Here is a 7440-nt window from a genome sequence, read left to right as displayed (position 1 = left end):
AACAATGATATTAGCTACCAGGAATATGCAAGAGATAAAAAGTACCTGATTGTATAAATAGAAATACTATACAATTCTAGATATGTCGAACAATGCAATATATGGTCCTCAATGCTTTTCAATTTCGTACTTATTTCGCCTTTTTTGACATATTTTTGATTCGAGCGTCACTCATAAATCTTCTGTAGACGAAACGCGCGTCTGGTGAAAATATAAAATTTCAAACCTGGTTTCTATGATGAGTTTATTATATAATACTTATACTAAGTTAGTAGCATGAAAATTTCCCATCGTTCTACCGTTGTGGAGCCCTTTAATTCCAAGACATTGCAATGACAAGGTAATTGCAATAATGTGTATGTACCATTTTCTGAAATCAACAAGAGTTCTAAGAACGGATTTTAATCAATTATATAATACTTTGATCAGGTATGTATTGTTTCTTTCAATTAACTTTGCAATTATGTTTAGTGTTTTTACAATTAACTGACTGTGTTTCGTCTATTTCTGTTTCATGAATAGCTATTTTGGCATTTGTCAATATATTTGCACTCACTTCGCAACGGATTAGTTTACGTTTTTCTATTTACTATTGATATTTTCTACGTTCATTGAACAATAACTAATTTGCAATTAGATGAGACGAAAAGGGAGGCAGTGTTTAGTCATTTATAAGATTAACATGTTGACCTTTTGTAAGAACGTTTTATCTCCAGAAGCTTGTTACGTCAGCACGCACATTGTCTTTGCAGTACAAAGTAATGTTAAAATGGAAACGGATATCAGTATACAGGTTTTTGTCATCTGTTATTCCGAGATACAAATATTTAAGTGCATTCATGTATCAACTGATGGAATGTAGTTGTACTTACAAAATATTGTATTTGTTTGATTCTATAAATATTATTATATTAATAATCAACATGTCATGATAATACAAGCTACAGTGCACAAATACGTTAACAGGATAGAAATCGACGTACCTGATATTTTTATTTTTGATAAATGTAACGAAAAACAAATACATTGTATATAACACATCAACAAACGACAACCACTGACTTACATGCTCCTGACTTGAGACAGTCATATTAATACAGAATGTGGCGGGGTTTGACATGTTAACGGGATCCAAACCATTCCACTAACCAGGGACAGTGGTGTAACTATACAATATAAGAACAAACTATGAATATCAGTTGCAAAAGGTTTATAACTAACTCATCAGATAGATACAAATAACAAAAATACAGGATGAACGTGGCTGGGTACTTGTTTATCCCAATAACAAAAAGACACGAATTACAGATCTGAGAGTAATAGCAGTTAGACAGCTAGTTCAACTAATAAAAAAATCATGCATCTAAGACTCAATTATAAATCAATACAAATCCATCACTCAATGAATTAAGTGCAAAGACGTCATAAATAGACAGAGAAAAATATGATATTGTGCAATGCCAAGATACAGGTATCAACAGTCAATTTTGAACAATGCAGTTGATATTTTCTAGTGGATTTCTAGTTCATAAAGACTTGTCGATTAAGCGGTTATTCCTTGGTCACGAAAACTCTAATAAAAGTATTAATGTCTGTGTGGGTTCTCACAATCAAATATTTGTGTCATCGATTAACAAACAAAATGGGTGTGTAAATTTCAGGTGGTGTGAATGACATGTTTATCAAATTGCATACATTAAGTTTATCCTCTGTTTGGATCTGTTAATGATTATACCTAATCCTATTGATTCGTTTTTCATATGCGTAAATATATATCTATATTTTATTCCTTGATATATTAGCATGATGCTGTTAAAAATAAAGCACATATGAATGACGCTTTCACCAAAAACTCATTAATGATATAATGAGTGGACTTATCTGATGGCGTACTTAAGGAAACCTCGTTATGATAGTTGATTCATACTAACAGCTAGAAACTGGAGTCATTTCCCAGAACGTTTGACTATATTTCGTTAATAAAATTGGTGTTTATATTACACAGCAAAAAGTGCAACGCATGTTTTACGTAGGTTTTAAAAAAACGTCTGTATGGAAAACGCATGTTTAAGACAACATGCGTTTAACACCTGAACCAAAACGGGTGTTTTACACTCGTTTTGTAACGGGCGTAATACATCACATACGTAAAACGTTTTACGTGCGTTTTTATTTTATGATTTTGTGTTACGCAGTCTTTTTTTTTCATATTAAAACTCATTTTATAACTTCAAGAGAATTTTACGACACATTGGTCATGTTCGTCACAATTTATTTTCCATCACTTTTGATCTTTTAGAGAGCATATTTATAAAAAGTGTATTTTAAGCTGATAAAAAAATTAGAACAGCATAATGCAAACACAGTGGCGGATCCATATATTTTCAAAAGTGGGGGCCTACTGACTGCTTAAGAGGGGGCCCGCTCCAGTCACGCTTCAGTAATTCCCTAAAGAAGCAACCAAATGTTTTCCCAAAAAGGGGGGACCGGGCCCCCTGCCCCCATCCCCCCTAAATCCGCCTCTGAAACATGAATATTTGCATAATGGTGAAAACTATCTGTTCATGCTAAGCCTTTTAGTACAACTTCCTCCTTTAATAAGCATGATAAGCTATTGTATGTATTATTAAACTTAAAATTGACACATTAAACATGTTAAATGTACTCATGCATGTGAATCTAGAATTTTAAAAATGCATGTGCAAATTTTCAGGTGAACTCAGAGGTAATCTTATTGGCAATCATACCACCTTTCCTTATTTTCAAATGAATCAAAGAAATCAATGTGAAAAGGTGAAACATTCATTTAACATGAGAAATTTCACACAAATTTTAAACATAATTATTTACCAATAAAAAAATGTACTTTTTCAACAGTCCTTGTTTCTCAAGATTATTTTTTTTTACTTAAAAGGTATAGTTACATCTCTAGACATACATGTACATGTACAATGTGCAAATGTTTTACAATGTACGTCTTTAAGTTGAAGTATAAAAATATTTTTTGTACTGTTATACCACTGTCCGAGGTTAGGGGGAGGGTTGGGATCCCGCTAACATGTTTAACCCCGCCACATTATTTATGTATGTGCCTGTCCCAAGTCAGGAGCTTGTATATTCAGTTGTTGTCGTTTGTTTATGTGTTACATATTTGTTTTTCGTTCATTTTTTTACATAAATAAGGACGTTAGTTTTCTCGTTTGAATTGTTTTACATTGTCTTATCGTGGCCTTTTATAGCTGACTATGCGGTATGGGCTTTGCTCATTGTTGAAGGCCGTACGATGACCTATAGTTGTTAATGTCTGTGTCATTTTGGTCTTTTGTGGATAGTTCACTCATTGGCAATCATACCACATCTTCTTTTTTATATTATTAGATCTTTTGTTTTGAAATGAATCATTTCCACTTAAGATTAGATGTAACTGTTGAGTCAATGGGAATTAATTAAAAATAATAGTTTCTATAACTGATTACAAAGCATAAGATAAGATAAGATAATAAGTATACTCATATTTAGATAAATTTGATTTATTTCCCTTGTCCCCCCCCCCTTTTCCATGTTAAAGTATTGAGCAATTAGAATATGGCAATGAAGAAAAAATGGCCAAAACACTAAAAATATATGTACTATCATGACTTCAACAGACTGTAACACATAACACATAGCTGTATATATATAATACAATATATGTATCTTTTAAAAAATATATGTCTCTGATAAGTCAGGTACTACAACACCCTCTTAGCCCAATCTTGACCTTATGATTAAGCACCTAGAATTAATTACCATTTTAACAATATATTTATACACTCACTCAGAACAAAATAATGTTCACTGTTTTATGTAGGAAATATGACAGAGAGCATCTCAACTAGGATTTGGTTTTCTTTCAAAGGGATGAATTGGTACAGGGGAGCGAATCATAGCCTCTACCTATATATTTTTACATGCAGAGAAAAGTATAAGACGAACACAATATTCTCTTTGACAGTAAAAAAATAATTTGAGAAAGGAATAAGTAACCAAAATTTGACATTCACAAATTATCACCAAATTAATTACCATTGAAACCATATTTCAAAAAGATGTATATTTGTAATAAATCACAGATGCTGTTCAAACCTGACTGACTGTGTGACCGGGCTGTGTGAATAAATGAATCAGATATTTATTAGTTATTATGAAATGTTGAAGTCTACACTAAAGGTCTTATTCAATAATATACATTTGAGAGTATATCTTTGCTGTTTAGTAAGCACTTCCCCCTAATCCGCCTTTGGTTTTTCAAATCTATTCTCATTTTACAGTAAAATGACTCCCGAAATAGAAATACCAGCAGGGATCAGAGGGACACTTGGATGTGATTTTCCATTCAATTTATTCTGTTAATAATCACAGTTAGTAAATATATTTCCGGGGATGGGGGAATGATTCATTATTTACGTTGGCTACCTGGTCCAAACTTCTGAAAGGTCTAAAATTTCTGGGACTATAATCCCAGAATATTTGCAGTAATTTCTTTTATTATGGGGGGGGGCTTTGGTTTCATTTACGTATTAACCAGATATGATAAATCGTATTTCTTTTTATTATTAATTTCTAATGAAACTATATATATTAGTATGGCAATTGTCTCAGTTTCAGAGTGAAGACAATTGGCAAATGTACAGAAATTATCAAGGTTTTTGCAATTAAATATTGGCCGGGCAGATCCAGGGGAAAGGGGGTTGGAATACCTTTTGGATGATCAATGAATTTGAATGGGACATATATGGTAAGAACCCATCCCTTTTATCAATGACTGGGCCTGGAAAAAAATGGTTGCATGGATCCGCCCCTGCTCAATCAGTCAAAAATAAGAGGACTCGAGGTCACATGAAACATTGTTTTTCCTTTCAGTCCAGTTCACTTTCATGACCATCAAGTAATTTATATATACATATATAGACACTGATTGCTATTCTTTATTTTTATCTTTATTCATTTTATCTCAATAAAAAACTAATGAGTGTGTGATTTTTTAAATAGTTGTTAATACGGTGGCATATATAGAGGACATATGCCCCCTTTGATTTGAAAATAAAAATCTTTTTAACATAAAATCTGCCAATATTTTGTTTGTAGGATGAATATGTCTGTCTGTTAGGTTTTATCTGACCCTCATCCTTTATCGTGGTTCATAGGACAATGTTAATTTTATTAGGTATGGTCTATTTTTCATTTGTACTATAAACAATTAGATCAAATATATGTTTTGTATGGAATGTTGTAAAGTGTACCTGTGTCATCTGACCTTGACCTCATTCTCGGTTCATTGGTCAGTGTTAGTTTTCATGGTTATGTCTGTTTCCCAGAAACTTATAATAATCAATATATCAACTATATATGAAGCTAGGCATGATTGCATGGTGTAGAATTTGTCTGCAGTGTTCGTCTGACCTGAACATCATTTTTAGCTCACCTGGCTCTTGGCCAAGTGAACTTTTCTCATCACATTTTGCGTCCGTCGTTGTTAACTTTTAAAAAAATCTTAACCTCTGAAACTACTTGGCTAAATTAAAACAAACTTGGCCACACTCATCATTGGGGTATTTAGTTTTAAAAATGTGTCCGGTGACCTAACCAACTAACCAAGATGGCCACCATGGCTAAAAATAGAACATAGAGGTAAAATGTAGATTTTGACTTATATTTGAAACCAAAGCATTTAGAGCATATCTGACATTGGGTAAAATTGTCTATCAAGTCAAGATCTACCTGCCCTGAAATGTTCAGATGAATAGAACAACCGGTTGTTGGGTTGCTGCCCCTGAAATGCTAATTTTACGAAATTTTGCAGCTTTTGGTTATTATCTTGAATATTATTATAGATAGAGATAAGCTGTAAACAGCAATAATGTACAGTAGAGTAAGACCTACACATAAGTCAAATGAATAAAATAGTCAATTGACCCCTTAAGGAGTTATTGTCCTTTATAGTCAATTTTTTAAACTTTTCACAAAATTCAAATAATTTTAACTACTGAGCCAAGTTCATTATAGATAGATATATTTGTAAGCAGCAAGAATGTTCAGTATAGTTAGATCTACAAACACATCACCATCACCAAAACACAATTTTGTCATGAATCCATCTGTGTCCTTCATTTATGATATGCACATAGACCAAGGTGAGCGACACAGCCTCTAGTCATGATACATACCTATAAGTCAATGTACAGTTTTCTAACTTGTATAAAAATTAGATTAGATGTGGTATGATTGCCACTGAGACAACTCACCACAAGAGACTGTACAGCCTTCAAGAATGACCAATGGTCAGTTACTCAGATATGATATTAGCAATAGGCTACATTCGGTGTATTGTGTGACAGTAATTCACTGATACATGTATATCAGACTTTTTAGTTTTGAGATAAGTAAAGCAGACTTGTGTTTATAATAAGGACATATCTCCATTCTTGACAAACATCTACATATATTCATGCTGGGATTAGAATAAAAATTATGTTTAAGTATACTTTGCTTATTCCATTAAAAAAAAATATTGCCCACGGTCCACCAAAATACATTTTGTTTTGTTTTTACATTACAGCTGCTGTAGAAAATTTTCGAAGGATCGGATTATTGATTATGAACAACAGGATTATATCATCATGACCTTGGAATCTTACAAAGAGAGGTGCAAGTAAATGAAGAAATTCATGTGCAAAAATTATAATATTGAAAACAGGAGAACAGTTTAAATAATACTAACAGTTGAACAGTTTTGTGAGACCAAGAGTAAGACAGAGTAAACTTGGAGTGTATATATGTCAACCACAAGTACATTTTAATACCAAATAATGCTAATGAAACAAGAACTATGGTACACACATTTTGTATGATTGTGAATATCGGGTTCCATAAAAAATGTAGTTGTTAAATGAATAGAATTGAAATATCCAAATTTGTAGCGTTTATCTGACCATCGTATTTTGAGTTGTTTTTTTTTTTAGCAAATTCTATCATAGAACCAACCAACCAACAATCAATTCATTCAAATCACAATTGTAGTGAACAAAATTTCCATTGACCAACAGAAAAAGATGATGTCTAATCATTATTACATGTACCTTTTCTTCTTCACGTTAGCTTGAGTATAACCAGTTCTTTTCGGTAGATTATATTCTGAGTATAACATAAATATAAAAAAGGAGATATTGCGTATACGTCATTACCCTTCCTGGGCACCTGAGATCACCCTTAGTTTTGGTGGGGTTCGTGTTGTTTATTCTTTAGTTTTCTATGTTGTGTCATGTGTACTATTGTTTGTCTGTTTGTCTTTTTCATTTTTACCTATGGCGTTGTCAGTTTATTTTAGATATATGAGTTTGACTGTCCCTTTGGTATCTTTCGTCCCTCTTTTAAACCAGCATCAAGACCAAAAGACATCTT

The 7440-nt window shown here is 32.5% G+C and overlaps 1 long non-coding RNA gene across 1 annotated transcript; it reads left to right on the top strand.

The window, feature by feature from the left end:
* Positions 1–333: 333 nt before the first annotated feature.
* Positions 334–6971, top strand: LOC139498244 (uncharacterized). The gene is made up of 2 exons (XR_011657863.1): positions 334–429; positions 6599–6971. It is a non-coding gene; the product is annotated as an uncharacterized lncRNA (long non-coding RNA).
* The last annotated feature ends 469 nt before the right edge of the window (positions 6972–7440 follow it).

Source organism: Mytilus edulis, chromosome 12 (assembly GCF_963676685.1).
Source record: "Mytilus edulis chromosome 12, xbMytEdul2.2, whole genome shotgun sequence".
Lineage (NCBI taxonomy): Eukaryota > Metazoa > Mollusca > Bivalvia > Mytilida > Mytilidae > Mytilus > Mytilus edulis.
The sequence above is the reverse complement of the archived record's forward strand: the minus strand, read 5'-3'. Positions and strand labels throughout refer to the sequence as shown.